General features: G+C 42.4%; 1 protein-coding gene across 4 annotated transcripts in view; it reads right to left on the bottom strand.

Annotated features, from left to right (window-relative positions):
- Positions 1–16,791, bottom strand: part of LYST (lysosomal trafficking regulator) — an 89,135-nt gene extending 72,344 nt beyond the window's left edge. For 3 of the 4 annotated variants that reach the window (XM_027750466.2, XM_027750467.2, XM_039379083.1), the window contains exon 1: positions 8,896–9,281. The gene's annotated coding sequence lies outside the window, so the exon portion shown is untranslated. Of the gene's footprint in view, positions 1–8,895; positions 9,282–16,712 lie in introns of those variants that run through there. The other variant, XM_039379082.1, reaches the window with a different exon arrangement.
- Between the last annotated feature and the right edge of the window lie 27 nt (positions 16,792–16,818).

Raw genomic sequence — 16,818 nt, 5'->3', positions numbered from 1 at the left:
GAAAGAAGGGAAAATCTGTTGGCAGAAAAATAGTACATTTAAATATTTTAGTTTTATGTCATCCTAGGTTTTTCACATATAAATACCGACTTGACATATATGGCCTTCATTTGGAAAAAAATATGAATTAGGTTAAGATTTTTAGGAGTCTTTAGCGCAAAGCTTAAAGAATTGTTCACTGCAGTAATGACCAATGCAATCTATTGCATTGTAATGGAACAGAGCAAGGCAATACCAATTGCGTGCTAAGAAAGCACCAGAGATTAAGTGAGCAATGCTAGGAAAGTTTTTCTTGCTAAAATTCAGCAGGTTCTCAGGTTCTGCCTTGAGCTATGAAGATCAATATTCCCTTTACAAGTTAGCAGATTATCAACAATTTCCTCCTTTTGAGTCTGGATGAAATATCCCTGAGATGGTTAATGGCAACCGATGCCTTAAGCCCCTAATGTTTTTTTTTTATTTTTCTAATATTGGTAAGCCTTAGAAGTTTTATAAGTAGATTTTAAAAGCAGCAACCCTCCCTCCTTTGTCCCTTGTCCCTTTCCCTTTCTCTCTAGCACCCTTGTTTACACATTCCTTAACCCTCTTACCCCTTTCTATGCTCCCTATATCACTCATACCCCTGAATACAGCAGAAATGTTTAGTCTTTTGTCAAGGCAAGGCCTAGATTGTTGGCAGAACAGCATATCAGGGCCTAAACCACAGAACACGGTCAAAAATTGGGTAACTATGTACCCTTTGTGCTCTGAGGGAGAGGAAGATGGGATGAAGAGGGGGTCCCGAAAGCCCCCTGACTCAATTCTCAGGGGGTGGACCCGGGGCGGACCTGAGTAAAGGCCACAGGGTGGACACATCTGGGATTGGATGGATGGTATTATAAAATGTAACATCTCAGGCACGGCCTGCGCGCCTTGTAACATCTTTAGCCTTGGCAAAATAAACCCTTTCTTATCTCACCCCTAATTAACTGCTCTGGAGATTTTTTCAGCACTTAAATCCCACGGCAACACAAAGAATCCCGCAGGCTAGCTACACAAGTGCTTTGGGACAGCTTCTCAACTTAACATGGAATTTTATTTAGTCAAACAATATGAAACACCTGTGAATACATTCTTGTCAAGCCTGAAATTAAGTAAAAAATGAGATGATTCATCTAGTGAGATAAAAAGTACAACACTAATGAAAGACTGGCTCTCAAAGAATCACCTATACTCAAGCAATGCATTAACCCTGTACACATGCTGTAGTCAAGTTTATGATAAGCTTATGGTCTTGTACCATCCAAAGTCAATAACTACAACGTAGTTAGCTAAATTAAATCCATTCCAGTTCATTTAAAAATTTCATATTTCAGACCACTCTATGCAGGCACAGAAAATAAGCATTCCTTACAAGAGGCATGGGGAAAGCTGGAGGCCTTCAAAGATAATCATTACAACATTAACCGTGTCAGAAACAAATATGCTTGCTATTATGCAGACCAGCTAAAACGTCCTGAAGAATATTCATGCTGCTATTAATACCATGAAAATGCTAGAGACAAACTGTGTTAGCAGAGCTGAAGGCTAGGATCTGTTTCAGATCTTATCCGAAGAGTCAGAAAGCAACACCTGTGCAAACACATGGTACTAAAGGAAGGAACTGACAAATATTCCAGCACAAGGCAGAATGGAAAGACCAGTAAGTTCTTCCTAAAGAAAAATGAAGGATGAATATAATCTATAAAACATTTAGCAGTGAAAAGGCTGAAAAGGCATTGCTCCCCAGTGAGCCTTGTTCAGAACACTTCTCAGAACGGTAACAACTTCTTCCTCAAATTAAAATACACACAGTTAATACTCTATGTATTACATACATACAGTGTATGTATGTAATATACAAATACCTTCTTCCACACTTTAGGTTTTATACTTACCGCCTTGACAGTCATGTTGCACAGTAATGACTAAATCTAAATACCAAGACTAACCTCCACAGACTGCGCAGAGCAAAATGAAAGCAGCAGTCTGCTACAGCAGGTAAGTCAGAAGTTCTCTCCAGCAGGGAGCCTACACAGACCAGCCCTGCATGACCAGGCAGACTTTGTGAATACCCTCTTACAATAATCTGCAGTACAGCACATCAGCAGATAGTGTGGTCTCTGGGACAACTGGGAAAAACACTGTAGTTGTGACCACACTACAATTAAGCAGACCGCTTAGTATCAACCTGGAGATTATTTTAAACAATAAATGTACCACTCAAATCACAACCTGGAAGACTACACAAAACTTTCTGTAATTTTTAAGATTATATACTTTGATTACACCAATACTCAGAGAAATAAGAGAAAAATTTGAGCAGTATCTTGAGGAAGGGATATGAATGAGTAAAGGTTCCTCTAAACTGAAAGCTTAGTAGAGGATTAAAACTAGAAAGTAAAGTGCTTAAGATAAATTTTGGCATTGTGTCTAAAGTACCCACTACAAGAGATTAAGAGAGGAAGGTCAATGATCAGAGTTTTGAAAAAAAGAGGTCATATATGGGCAGAAGACAAATTCTGCTTCTGAGTCTTTAAAACTGGTCAGTGAAGTTGGCATTTTCTATTAGTAATCAGATGCAGACAAAATAGGAGGTAGCAATTCTAAAAGTGGTAATAAAAAAAATTACCTAATTATCTGAGAGTTTAATACACTGTTATTCCTGTAAAGCTCAGTATGCCAGCTTCTTTACAATGTGCAAACAGCTTTGGTGGCTTTAGGGAAGCAGACCTTATACTTCCTCCAGGCTTTACAGTAAGGAGGTATTTATTCTAGATGCCCCTCTTGCACTGAACTGGTCTCAAGAAGACTCAGTCAACAATGAAGATAACTTTAGGCAAAATGACTCACATAACATATCACTTTAGGTAGCTTTTCTGCAGTGGAAATGAAAATAAGGAACAGTCAGGATTTTTAATTTATTTTAAAAGTTTAAATGACACTCCAAATTAGTCAAGCAGTATAGACTCCAACAGAAAAACTGTAATTGATAATTACACTTAATTACACATAATAATGACTAGGAGTATGAAGTTTCCCAGTATACCTAAAACTCTTTACCCACAAACATTTAACAAAATGCTGAATCACTGGAAAAAACTCTAAATCTATGTATAATGAAAAAAAAAAAAAAAAAAGCCCACTTCAAGTCCCCAGACTATAAATGTCTATCACACATGCACATATACAAAAAAAGACTTTTTTTTTTTTACACTGCTGAGAGAGAGCTGGGGAGATGCATGAAGTGTGCCAGATGAAGGCTACATACGTAACCAAGCAGTATTTTCAGTAACCAAACATCATATGATAATTTTCACTGCAAATGCTAAGAATTTAGCAGGACTCCAATAATCAAGTTGACTTTGTAACTGAAGTAATTTAGGCTTCTAAAAATAGTTCTAGATTAATGAGGAGTACCTTCAGCAGCTGAAAAGACACAGATACACAGCATTTCATCTATATATCCAGACATATAAAGAGAATTCCACTTTCCTTTGATCTTTTCCTAATTGAAACATACAAATCAAAAATGAAACTACACACTTCTCAGAGACTCAAATCTCCCCATCACTGTAAGATGCAAGTAGTACAAGGACAATGTATGCAAAGTTTTACACTTTAGAGCTTTTGTTTTGTTTTCTCTACGGCAAGTCGTAAGAATGTTCGTTCTCAATTCTTGGAAGTTAAGATCATTAAACTCTCTTGCCTTCCAACCGAAAGAACAAGAAGGTCAAAGACTAGCACTTTTTTGGTTAATTTTAAGACTATTTCAGTGTCTGAACTACTGCATCAAATCTGGATAGAGTTCAACTCTTGAAATCTTATAACAAAAGTATATTTCTGGATTTTTATCAGCTCCTGCAACAGAATTATGAACTATCAGGAATGCTGCACTAAGTCTTAAATATTTTCCTTACTAATTCACATTTTTCCAGAATTAAGACATTGAGAACTATTCATCCCTTCAGATAAAGATGAGGAACGAGCAACAAAAACAGTTTAGTTAATGTACTAAAGCCTATCCAAATCAGTTGTTTACCAAAATTAACCAATCTAGTTAGATGTTTTTTGTCATTTATTCCCCAAAAGAACAAAAATCCTTTGTAAATACCTCCACAATACTAAAGAGAAATAGATGAAGTCAAGTGTTTGCTGAAACAAAACTGCACAAAGTTAACATTAGTTTTAACGCTCTCAATGAAGCTTTATTTTGGGCACTACCTAACAGTAATTCCTTCTCATATTTCGCCTTTCCAATTTTCTCTAGGGACAATGAAGACTTTCTCTACTGTCAAAAGTCTAAAGAACCAGGAACTCCCTCATCGCACCTCACACTTCATACTCCCATACTTTTCCATCGAGCATGATGACGTTTTTAACTGAAGCCAATGAGCTCAACTTTCTCTGTGTAGGAAAAGAGGGCAAAGAATGTATAAACATGAGGATTAGCTGAGATTGTCAGAGTGGTTGAGCAAGTACCTGACAGACACAGCCTAATGGCCACTAGTCTTCCACCGTCTTTCGCAAACCACCATTCACGATTTGCCTTCCACTTCCCACCTCTTAAATTATCCAGGAAGCACAGAAAAGCTCTTTCACAATTTAAGTAAGAGCCTCAGCACCACATGGCTCAACCCCATACAAAGTGTCACAGGGTATGCCCCAGATGCCCACAGTGAACTACACAAGCTCAGGAGCGTACAATACAACCCTTTCACTGCTTCCCACCGCTTGGCTGCTGCAAAATCCCACCCACACCAAGAGCAGGCAGTACAGAGTTACCTGTGGGGGAGAAGAGGACTAAAAAATAAGACAGAGAAACAGAAGAGTGGAAGCCCTGCTCTCCTGTAATACACCAAAACCACAAAATACATGAGCTACAGAAAATGAACTAAGATTAAATGTGCAGTGGTGACTGAAAAAAGCTAGTGGAACTTCAGGGAAATATCCAAAACAAAGACACAATAGAGTTTTCAGCACTTACAGTTGCCAAGCACTATTCTAGGACTTCACTACATTGATCACAGCATTACATACCTATCCCTTCAACGTATGTAAGCTAATAAATTTTGTGGGTTTTTTTCTATCCTACTCTCACTCAGCATCAGATTTAAGTTGTATCTTCACAGAGTGCACAGCATAGTTCCCTAAAAGCCACACTAGCAAGACTCATGCTTCTATTCTATTCAAATAGTACACAAAAAAACCTGACTTCCAAGAAAAATGGGATTCTAATCAGACCCCAGATTACAAACAGGAATCAAAGAGCTAACATATCAAGAAAAGCCTCCCAACTGCACACTGAGTCTTTTTCTCCTTTCCCATCATAACACATGCCAGTATCACTTCTGTACAGAGTGCTCTATCTGGAAGCAAGACTTCACCATGGACTAATTTCAAAGTCCCTGAACACACAGTCCCCCCCCACAGGACAGCTCAGCCCACCTGACAACTCATGACTAGCAAGAAGGTGTTTCTGTTCCTCCCCAGCAACTTTTCCCTTCCTCTTTCTCCAGCACTGTATTCATCCATTTCCTTCTTGATGCAACTCATCTCCCCAGTTTTGCAGAAAACTATTTCTTTCAGCTGGATTTTTTTGTTGTTGTTGTTAAATTGCCACATTGAGGGGTCAGGCACTTGTCAGTATCAGTAAAGGGAAGGTTGCAGGAGGGAGATTTCCCCCTTCAGCAGTTACAAGCTGCTCGATCAGCTTAGCCAGCTCAGACAAATCAGTCCAGGTGACAGAACAGAAAAGAACCGCAGGTCTCTCGAACCTGATCTTGTCCCAGGTATACCGTAACCAGATCAGTGCTATCACAGGAACCAGTAGCTGTGATGACACCAGCTCAACTACTTGATGCTATGTAAAGGCCCGTGATCCTTCATCAAGCAATAATTTGCCAAAGTGACTGACATTCTCACAACTACTCTGAACTGGAAAAGTAAGCAAGAGTCAAAGTAATCCCAAGCATATACATAAAGCCCTCTCTCCACCGCATATTACAATCCTTTTCTAACATTATAATCCAATTTTCCAACAAACATAACAAAAAAGATGAAGTAGAGACATCTCAGGCAAGAGCTACTACAGTTCTTAAGTAAGGAAGCCCACAGAGTCTGACAACTCAAAAAGGAATAAAATGGGTATTAGTGTGGTCTTGTCAATGACAGCTGTTCAGTGCAAAGAACCGAAATTCACCCGCAGAGGACAAGCAGGCGTGTTCTGGACAGCGAGCACTTCCTGCTGCGGCTGAATCCTCTTACAAAATAATCATTTCACCCTGCATTCCCTCTGCTCCCGTCTGCCCTCAAAAGAAAAGTATCAAAGTTAGTTTTGCCTCAGATTTTCTCTATGGGCAACACTAACTTAATTGAAAAGAGACTACCATGACAATGGCAAAATTCTGCAAATACTAAGGAAATTAGATGACAAGCTGAAGGGTGTACAATTTTATATTAATAAGGAAGCACCACGGTCTATTACAGAAATCACTGACAATAGAAACACAAAACTGATAGCTTCCTGAAGTGGTTGTTCATAGAATCACAGTATTTGCTTACATGCTTTGAGCTTAACTGTAACCATATGAGAACAGCAACTTACTTTCAGTAAGTGTTAAGAATACAGTTTCCTTTTCCAGTTTTTACCTACTGTCTGACTTTCCAACAGATTCTGTGCTATTGTTCAAAGTGCTCACAGTCTTAAACCGCATTAACAATTGATATGGTGACATATGAAAAACCTAACACAGACTAAGAGAAAGGAGGAAGCAAAAGAAGCATTAAAAACAATCTTAATTAAATGATTATTAACCTAACAAAAAAGCTTTTTACAATCAATTAAATATTTTTAGTGGAAAGCTGTCTTTGAGTATGGTTAAAGAAATTCACTTGGGAAAGAGAGAGGGAAGGCGGGAAGGGAGTGACATCGAAAAAACTCCTCTTAAGAAATCTGTGTACAGTCTTACAAACTAAGTGACAACTGACTTCCTGAGGTCTCATTTACTATTACCTTTGGGTTTAGAAGTAAAGCGTTGAAAACCATATCCCTTTAGCTTGCAAGATTCTCTGTCCAAAGGACAATGACAAAGAACAGTAAAATTAAAATACCCTAGAAAAAGATGTGGGTTTTTTTCCCTCACCTATGACTATATGAAAACAATCTCATTTTTCATTTACTTTATTTTAAACATCCACCAGTAACTCTCAGAGCCACTAAACCACATATTTCCTAAAGCACCTAAGAAGATACTTTCTCCTCTTCACTACTGGTCTGTAAGCCTACAATAAAGGAAAAAGGGAGATTCAAAAATATTTTCCTGAGTCCTTACCACGCTGTAGCTCCATTATGATAAAAGCTCCATGCAGACATGGTCTCCTGTCCAAGCAAGCAAACTGAGACACTTCCTTCAGGAAGAGTTAAGTGTTCCAGACATATGTTTTCTGCTACCTAGCATAAAATTATGATACACATGACTAAAACAGATGGTTGTCCTACTACCTTGTCGGCAACATTACAATTCTGTTAGTGACACAACCATGCATCACTTACTCCAAGTTTCTGTAGATCCTTATATTAAAGTCTTACTGATTCACATGGTACCACAAAGAAAATAAAAAAGTCTCCCATCCAGATTTTCTTCTTCAGTCTGTCCCATTTATAACCACATTAGATGCTTTTCCAGCTCCTAGGCCACCACATGCAGCCACCTGATTCTCTGAATTTCTTCAATTGCTCTGCTTTCTCTCCCACAAGGTTTATTCTCACTGCCAGTAATGCACCTCCTTTCCCTGCCATCTCTCTCACTGCAGAGGTAAGTAAAAGGCAGCTCTTCGGTTCCTTTGGGGGTACCATGTAATGTCCAGTTCTCAGATTTTTGTTTTTCCCTGGTGAAGCATCTTCACACACTCTCCCCACTCTCAAAGTATATCTAGAAGAGTTGCCATCGCTCATCTGTCCACCCATTTTAATGGATTTTTTTTTTTAAAAAAGGGCAGCTCAGGCGCTGAAGAGCTGCGACTGATGTATATTCCACGTCTGCCAGTGTTATCGCATTTCCGTGAACAGCCCACATTTGCTTTTCTTCAATGTTTTATCTCCTGTCTGCAACACACGCCTCGCTAACAGCAAAGGCTTTGTGCTCCCGCTTTGCGCCAACCCCTTTCCCGCTTTCCGCATCCCGCCGTGAGGCAGAGCACAGGGAATAGCAGGATCATCGGTCAGGCTGGAAAGGACCACTGCGGGTCATCTGGTCCAACCTCCCTGCCCAGGCAGGGTCATCCGAGAGCACACGGCACAGGATTACGTCTAGACGGTTCTTGACTATTACCAGTGAGGGAGACTCCACAACCTCTCTGGGCAACCTGTTCCAGTGCTCAGTCACCCGCGCAGCATCCCGGTAACACGGGAGGGGACGGAGGAGAGCCGGCACGCACCGCCTGGATACGCACATGGGGTATTAAATGTCGCCTTTCGGCGACAGCCGAGGCCTCCCGCGTGCAAGGACTGCTCCAGGCCGCCGAGCTCCCGGCGCCGGCCCCAGGAAACACGCGGGCCCCGCGCCCGCACCGCCACTCCCGCCGCCGGCGGCCGCCGCTGCCCGGGAGCCCCGGGGCGGGCCGGGCCCCGCCTGCGCCTCCGCGGCTCCTGCTGCTTCCGCCCACCGCGGCGCCGCCGCCGGGCTGCTCCGGGCCGCCAGCGGCACCTCCAGCCGACCGAGGCGGCAGCCGCCGCTGACAGCCCGCCTGGCCCCGCGGCTCCCGGCGCCGGCCTCGGCCCCGTGAAACCCGCAGCAGGGCCTGTGCCCGCCGAGCTCCCTCCCTGCCGAGCTGCCTCCCAGCCCCCCGCGCTGGCAGTGCCCGCCCCGGCCTTACCCGCTGCTCGCCCCGCCGGAGTCGGCGCTCCCGGCCGCCCGCTCCGCTCTTATTCCGCTGTCACCGTCCCGGCAGCCCATGGCGGGAGGTTCCTGCCCGGCCCCGCCGAGCCGCCCGCCCCCGTCGCTCCGGCAACACAGTGCCCGCCCCACCTCGCGCCTCCGCTCCCGCCCCGCTCCCGCTGGAAAGGCGGCGGGAGGGCGCTCCTGGCAGCGCTGCGACGAGCCCGGGGGTGGTGGCTCCCTGTGCTCTCTTGGCCCCGCCGCGACAGCGCCCGGCGGGTGCCACATGGGCAGATCCGGGCTGCAGTTCCTGCTGGGGAACGGAGCGGGAGGGTGGTCCCCATCTAAGGGCTCAGCCGGCTCAGACCGCCACGGCCACCCCCTCCCCGGCTTTAATGGCAGCATCAGAAACGCTCTTAACATGCGTGTCACGTATCTGTTCCCATCTCGCCCGCTGGCGTCTGGCGCTGCCAGGCTGCTGCCAGCCGCTGCCCTCGCTGTGCTGCGTTGCCTCGGTGGTTGCAGGACGAAAGGCTCCGGAGGGTTTGCGTTCTGCTTTGGTGTTTGCTTAGAGTAAATCCTTGGAGCAAGTTTACGGCTGCAGAGCTGGGCTTTGGCGCTTTGCAGGATTGCCCAGAAGAAAGGATTGCCCTGAAAGCTGCTCGATCAACTCCCTGTCAGAGCTGGTTCACAGGCACAAATAAATCAATAGTGTACCTTGGCTCCATGTCCCTGCTCTTGCCTGCTCCAGGAATTCACCTTGCATGACCAGGGCACTTACTAATCTTCTGAAAGTGGCAGCAATATGTTTCTGGTGATGTTAGCAAGCACATTTCCTATACTCATACATGCCTTGGTTTGGCAAAACCATTCTGATTCTTGAATCAGAGAAATGTACATATGGAGGGTGCGCGAGTGTAACCCCCTCACATCCTTACACCTTTCCCTGGTGCATTGGCTTCCTACTCCCTGACCTCTGCTACCTTTCCTGATGAGGAAAGGTGAAATGTGATTGCATTTCAGTTATCATCCCAGGGCCTGCTGGCTACCTCAGTGGCATATTGGCTTTGTAAAACTTAAGCCAGGCTGCCTGCAAGGATTACACGGATGGGCAGTCAGATCTTGGGAATGCTTTAAACAGCAGGATCCCAGGACCCACCTGCCAAAGTCAGTTTAGATACACACGATGTAACAGCAGTTAAGTCTTGCAAATATAAACTTTGATCTACTTGTACACCCTGCTTCTTGTGGTCTTTCCCGTGGAATTTATTTATAGCTACATTTCTTATTTTCTCCCTTGGCACCTGCTTTTGGCTGTTGTTCACGCTGGTCCTCATCTTATTGACCTGTCCTCGTCAGATGGGTACTGGGTTAAATGGACCTCTAGTCCAAGCCAAGAGAGCAACTTCCCTGCAAGGATCAGTTTGTGCAGACCCCAAGAGAGTGTCTTTCTCCAGAGATTAAGCACCTAGGCAACATTTCTGCACTCAAAAATGGCTTAAATCCCTTGAAAAAAACAGTCCTAGGCAAGTGCCACTGGTATTGTAGTAAAACCAGGAAGGGCAAGGAGCCTGACAGACTGCTTTGCTGCCAAACAAGGTTACACAGCACAGCCACAGAGCTGCAATGGGAGCCCCAGTGGCACCCTGTGCCCCCACTTAGGTGCCCACCCTTGAGAAGGCCAGATCTTAGCTCAGAGAGACAAGTGGCCTTCAAGGACACCTAGACCTCTTCATTGGCCACAGAGAACTTTAGGGACTTAAGGAAAACTGGTTCATTCAATGCCCTGGAGTTTAGATGCCAGTTAGTTGCTAATTCAGGCAGACTAAATCCTACTTTTAAGCCAGTTTATTTTAAACTCCTGGAGAACACGGTAGGATTTGGTCCAGTCCATCCCATCTGGCACTTCAGCTGCTGGAGAGGAAAGTGAGCCAAGACTCCCAATCCTGAGTTCAGGCAGTTGTTGCCCTGAAGCAAACCCCCTAATAACACATGAATCCACTCTACTTCCTGCAGCAAGAAGAAAGAGAAGTCTCTTCTACCTCTGAACCAGGGCTTCCTGTTTACTGAAAAAAAGAGATAACACTATTTTATCCTTCTTTCAGATCTTAAAATTGCCGTAGGATGACTGCATGCATGTGTCCTTCCTCACTGCTGACAGTGGCCTGAAAACAGAGGTTTCTACTGGCCCCTCCCATGAAACTTCTGCCTGCCAATACCTCCAAGGCTCTTTGCTGGTACCTCAGCTGCTGCCTGCCCAGTTTTCCTCAGTAGCAGATGTAGGGCAAAGCAAACGCCGTGCTTGACATTTACACATTATTTATGGTTTTCTCAAGGAGACCAGGGAAACTCAGCAGCCAGTACATTGCCTTGTGTGGTTGCACAGCAGAACTGTAACAGCAGCAATGAAAATTAAGTCAATGACTAGCAGTACATCAACTCACCCTTGGAATATTAGCTTTCAAAGTGCAAAGAATAGGAGCATTTCAGATTGATAACGTAAGTTTTACTGAAAAAAGGAGTTTTCAGATAAGAATCAGCCACCACATACAAACACTAGAGTGAATTTTTGCAAGGTGTTTACTAAAATCTTCACGGGGGAAATTAGCCATGGCCTAAGTTGAAGTGCACTGAAGCAGTTACCATGTGTGCACTAAAAAATGATTATAAACTGTTTGGACTAAAAATATTGTTGAGAAAGATAAGTAGGTGCAATTAAAGATTTTATCAGAATTATAATGTTGTTCTCACTTGAATGCTTCAAAGTGCAACCTGTCTTTCAGCTTATGCAGATGCTTTTTAATTACAGTGATTAAAGCTCCTGCTACAGATATGACACCATGCCTGTTGTTGTTTTAAATCAGAGTTTTTCAGTAAAATACTAAGCATTCTGAATTCATGTATGTCAATGTAAATATGCAGCAGTTCCATGAAAGTTAGTAGAATGACACCAGTTCAAGCCACAGTAACTTTCAGTCAAGTCTGGTTCTTTGCATCATCATTGGCTCACTGATAACTTGCACTATCCTACAAACAGTATCTGAATCTCACTTGAAATCTATAAAGTTATTAAGCAGAATTCTACTGCAATTCTCTCTCTCTTGAATACATGGAGAAGATAATAAGATGGAAAACAAGCAAGAAACAAGAATAAAAGTAGTATTTCCCTACTGTTCTCCTGGACAATAGAATGAGCCCACAGCAACTAGAACTGCAGAGGTCACATTGATACTCAGATTCTTCAGTGTGTGGTATTAATGTTCACAGAGAGTGGATTGAGATCAATAGTCCCAAAATTTTAGCGGTCAATGAGCTACTGTCTGTTCCTGGAATTTCTTAAGTACCCACTGCACATTTTTCATAAGGCTCCATCTAGTCTCATCAATAAAGTTTCAGCTGAAAGCATTACAAAAGTAATGTAAGGCCTAGATTTTGTGAGCCAGTTCTACAGTCTCATTCTCTCTCCTTTCCAATGAGTATTTACTTGTCTAGGAAAATTTACCTATGTTTTAGTGGTATAATAAAAATAATATTTAAAACTGTGGAGTAATAAATCTAATGAGCGAGCTGTCTTGAATCCAGGATCTTAAATCAGAGACATTTGTGGAAAGGGTATCTTTTGTCAGCTGAGATGAGCAGACTTTCGGTGGGGAATGAATAATGGTCTGTTTTGCCAAGGAAGAACATTACTTCTTTTTTCCCTATGCTACTTTAAAAAAATCTGAAAGAGTACATAAAATAGAAAAATAGTTTTCACTTGTGGAATCACAGAATGGTCTGAGGCATTCATTAAAAAAAACCATACTGGTCTAAGTGTGAGTCTATCTATATCTTGAGGAGAAACAGTCTGTGAGTATCTACTCACTTCCAGATCAATGTTGCAGGAGATAGCTGTTGAATAAACTCAAGGATGAAAAATCCAGGCTGGACACTCTTCGTGTTTTCATTCTTCATGTTTGAATACAGTGGTATAGGAACAGAGAGAAAAAAAAAACTTCATGCAGTAGTTAGAAAGCAAAGGGGGAATTAAATGCTTCCAAAAGGAGCTTAAAGCACAGAAGTTGTGGGAAGCCTTTCCTAGTTGTTTGTAATCTTTCTTTATGTTTTCCTGCTGCAAGCAGGGCTTGATTTCCAGTGGTGCTTGATTTTTCATTGCTGTAATTCCTGGTCAGCACACACTGACATGAGGATGTATTTACTGATGGTTCTAGGTCCCATTTCCAGAACAGAAGAGCAGGTAGCCAGATAGCCAGGTGGAAACACACTGTATGACCCCTAAATTTGTCCAATGTGTAATCTAGATGAAAGAAGTAAATTACTTGCATTATCAGTTTTGAATCAGTGAGTCTACTTTGATCAGCCTTGGCTTTTCCATTTAGATGGAATTCATCAAGTTTAAAGCTTACTCAAAAACAGCTGAGGTAAATCACTAGTTGCAATGTCTGCTGAACTAGAATTAAATTGCATTTAGTGCAGTTAGTTTGAATAATGTAAGAAAAGTTGATTTATGTAGAAATAATTCCCACTACAAAGAATGACACAAGCCTAATGAGAAACGCAAATGGCTTAAAAACATGTATACAGGACTTTGAGCTTTAATTTGCACCTTCTCACAGCTTGTAAATGTATGAATTACACCAGATCATGGTCTCTTACAGTTACACATTGTCATGTGTCTGTAACAATGTCTGAAGACTCATGTCTGTTCTGTAGTAAATAGTCAAGCAAAGGATATGCTCTTGAGCTGAGTCAGTTCAAGAGGTGAAACTGAGATGAAATCTCAATAAAAACAGGCCAGGCTGCAGTTTTCCCATGTCCTTATTAGGTCCATTGTTGTCTTTAGCCGGATCTACAACCCATGTGAAAATACTAGAACTCCTTATCTTCCTAATCCACTGCAAAAAATTATTGCTCGTGATTTCAAGACTCTTTGTCAAATCTCCCATCTGCTTCTTTTGTTCCATTTTGAAGAGTCACAGACTATTTAATAATTTGTTCTGTACCATTTGTTCAACTTTCTTGCCCTCCTTTGAACCTTTTTCTTGTTCTTTGTACTATGAGAGAACTAGAACTGCAGACAATACTCACGATGTGAGTTTGTGATGAATTTCCTGCATATTATATTTCCTCTCTATTTTTTTCCTTAATAATTCCTAATGCTATATCCCCTTTCCTCCTCTACCACTGAATACTGAGTTGACAACTTTATAAAACTGTGTGTCATAACTCAGGGACTTCTGCCCAAGTGGTAGGACTTCTCCAACACTTCTCTCTCTGTATGCAGTTAGGATGATTGTTTTGACTGGAGGTACTTTCCTTTGTTGTTATCAACATTGGGTCTTTTTCTGCCATTTTAACCCAATAACTCACAGCTTGGAATCTTTTTGTTTCCGGCTAACTTTCATTTTTGCTACCTAGAGTAACTTGCCATCAGGAAACTCTCTCATCTCAGACTATGCTTCTTTTTCCAGATAACTTGGATGTCAAACAACACAACTCCAGGGACAGATTTCTGAGACTTCACTGAGGACTTTCCTCTTCTCCCACCTCCCCAGAAATTTCACAGAGCCATGAGATATTTTTTTCTACAAAATTCATATCAATTTTTCCTCATTATATCACATATGTTCACGCACTTGCTAACTACATTACATGGTAAATTTTCTACCAATTTGTAAAAATTCAATATCTGTAATTCTTTTTTTTTTTAAGACTGTGCCTTTTTAAATTTCATGAGCTTCATTAGAGTCAGTGGAGCATTAGAAAGATTCAGCAGCAAAACTTTGCCTTTCACAAAAAAAAATCACTCTAGGTTGATCAGGTGGTTTTTTGTTTGGTTGGTTTTTTAAGGAAAATAGATAAGACAGATCATCCACACAAAGTTGTTAATCACAAGACAATGAATAAATTATGAGGCACACATAATCATTTTCTGGCAAACTGACTATGATTTTTACAAATGTATTAGCATTATGTAACAGCAAATAAACCTGTTTGAAACATTTCTGCCCCTGCATAAGACTCATTGCATTTCTGCCTGTGATTTCTGACCAGCAATTTGTTAATTTTTTTTTCCAGTCTAGTGGTTAATTTCTCAGTGAATTTTCCTTGCTGAAAAAGGAAAGGTAATTCAGTAAAGATAAATGTTCCATATTCAAAATCAACTTTCTTTCTTTCTTTTTTTTCCCCCCCTGATTAGAGCATAGGATAACTCCATCTCCAGAAGCAGTAACCCACCTTCATGAATGGAGTTCTAAGCAGCATTCAAGGTGCACCTTACTGCTGGTAAAGCAGAAAACAATCACAGGGATGCTTTCAAATACTTCTCTGGCGCTGGGAGCACTCATAGCTGCTTTCTCCCTCCATTCAGGAGGTACAGGTGTGGTGTCAGGGGAAGGTGAGGGGCTGGCTCAGTGTCTGCTCCCCACCAGCCACAGTGTTCATGGGAGCTTGTGTCATCATTGCGAACAGGATGTTTCCTTAGAGCTGCTCTGATGAGGACAAACTGCTCCCCCCAGCCCAGCAGCTCCGGATACTTAGAGATGTTTGTTTCCCTGTTGGTATGTATACCAGCTTCAGCTCTGGCACAGTGGGGGAATCTGACAAGAAGAATGATGATGCTGGGCAAGCAAAAGGGTGTAAGAAAGCCAGCAGGGGTGGTACGCAGGGTTTCCATCGCCTGCTTTGGAATAAACCCAGCACATGAAGTAGTTACAGTAATAACACTCAGCCTTTGTGCTTTTCTGCTTTTCTGTCTCCAGATTAGGATTTCTGGGCAGGCCCTAGCTCCGAAGACACAACGGGACACAAAGCATGCTCTATTTCAGACACTGTCATTTCCCCACAACCAGCAACAGCCTGAACCTTTCTGACAGTATTATGTCAGGTCCCCTCCATGCTCCTCTTACTGTGTTTCTGTTCTGTTCTTTCTCCAAGTATCTTCAGCATTGCTCCAAGCCATGGATTTGATGCTATAATGTAGCATTCAGAAAGAGAAAATGCTACCGATTCAAGGTAAGGGAGTGAGCCACTTTTGCAGTTTTATGTAACTCATTTGAGCTCTGTAGTTATTTAGTTGCATTGAATAATTCAGCGGGGAGGCTGTCTGAAGTGCAACAGCCTCTTTGTTTCCTATGAAGGGTGATGCATGCTTTTAGGGCTTCAGACATCTATCCAGCAACTGGCACAGACTTTTTCAGAAACAAATGCATTTATACGTTCAGAGACTAGCTCCCAGCACCCACCCAGGCCCTCTGCCAAATCTTCTCTTTTTCACAGCATAAGGCAAAATCCTGTTCACAGTTTTGTCAGCATTACTCTACCGCTTTCAGCGAAGTCACCCCAGAGTCACACAGGTGCAAATGAATTTAATATAATCTTTAGTGTTTCACCAACTCAGCACACACCATCTTAAACCCTCTGCCCCACCTGGTCAGTGGTTCTCCCCTGCCTGCTGACCTGGCATACAAGCTGATGCACAGATACCAAATCACACATATCAGTCCCTAGACAAATGTCAAAATGTGTGTGACTCAGAAGCTAGCTATCCTGAGTCCTCATGCCAGACCTCACGAGAGACCTCCTTGCTAACCTACACGCCAGGCAAATACCCCAGCCACCTCTGCTCAGGCTGATTTTCCTGCACCTGCTTGCACAAGAAACCTGACTACCACCACTCCATGATGAGGAATGACCCTCCTTGGGGACCTTTCTTTCTCACATCAATCTTCCCCATTTCCATACGTCTTACCCTTCCCTTAGAAATTAGACATCATCATAAGGAATAAAAACTGTTTAAAAACCTGTAGAGCATACCTGTTTCCTCAGAGAGTTGCAACTAAAAAGCAAAAGTGCAGTGACACAGAATTACATGGGCATCCTCCTCCTGGGAACTCATCTGCTAGCATTTGACATGGACTCA

Source organism: Pipra filicauda, unplaced genomic scaffold, assembly GCF_003945595.2.
Source record: "Pipra filicauda isolate LSUMZ 115617 unplaced genomic scaffold, ASM394559v2 scaffold154_size2910363_pilon, whole genome shotgun sequence".
Classification (NCBI taxonomy): Eukaryota; Metazoa; Chordata; class Aves; order Passeriformes; family Pipridae; genus Pipra; species Pipra filicauda.
Note: the sequence above shows the minus strand (reverse complement) of the source record. Positions and strands in the feature narration are given on the sequence as shown.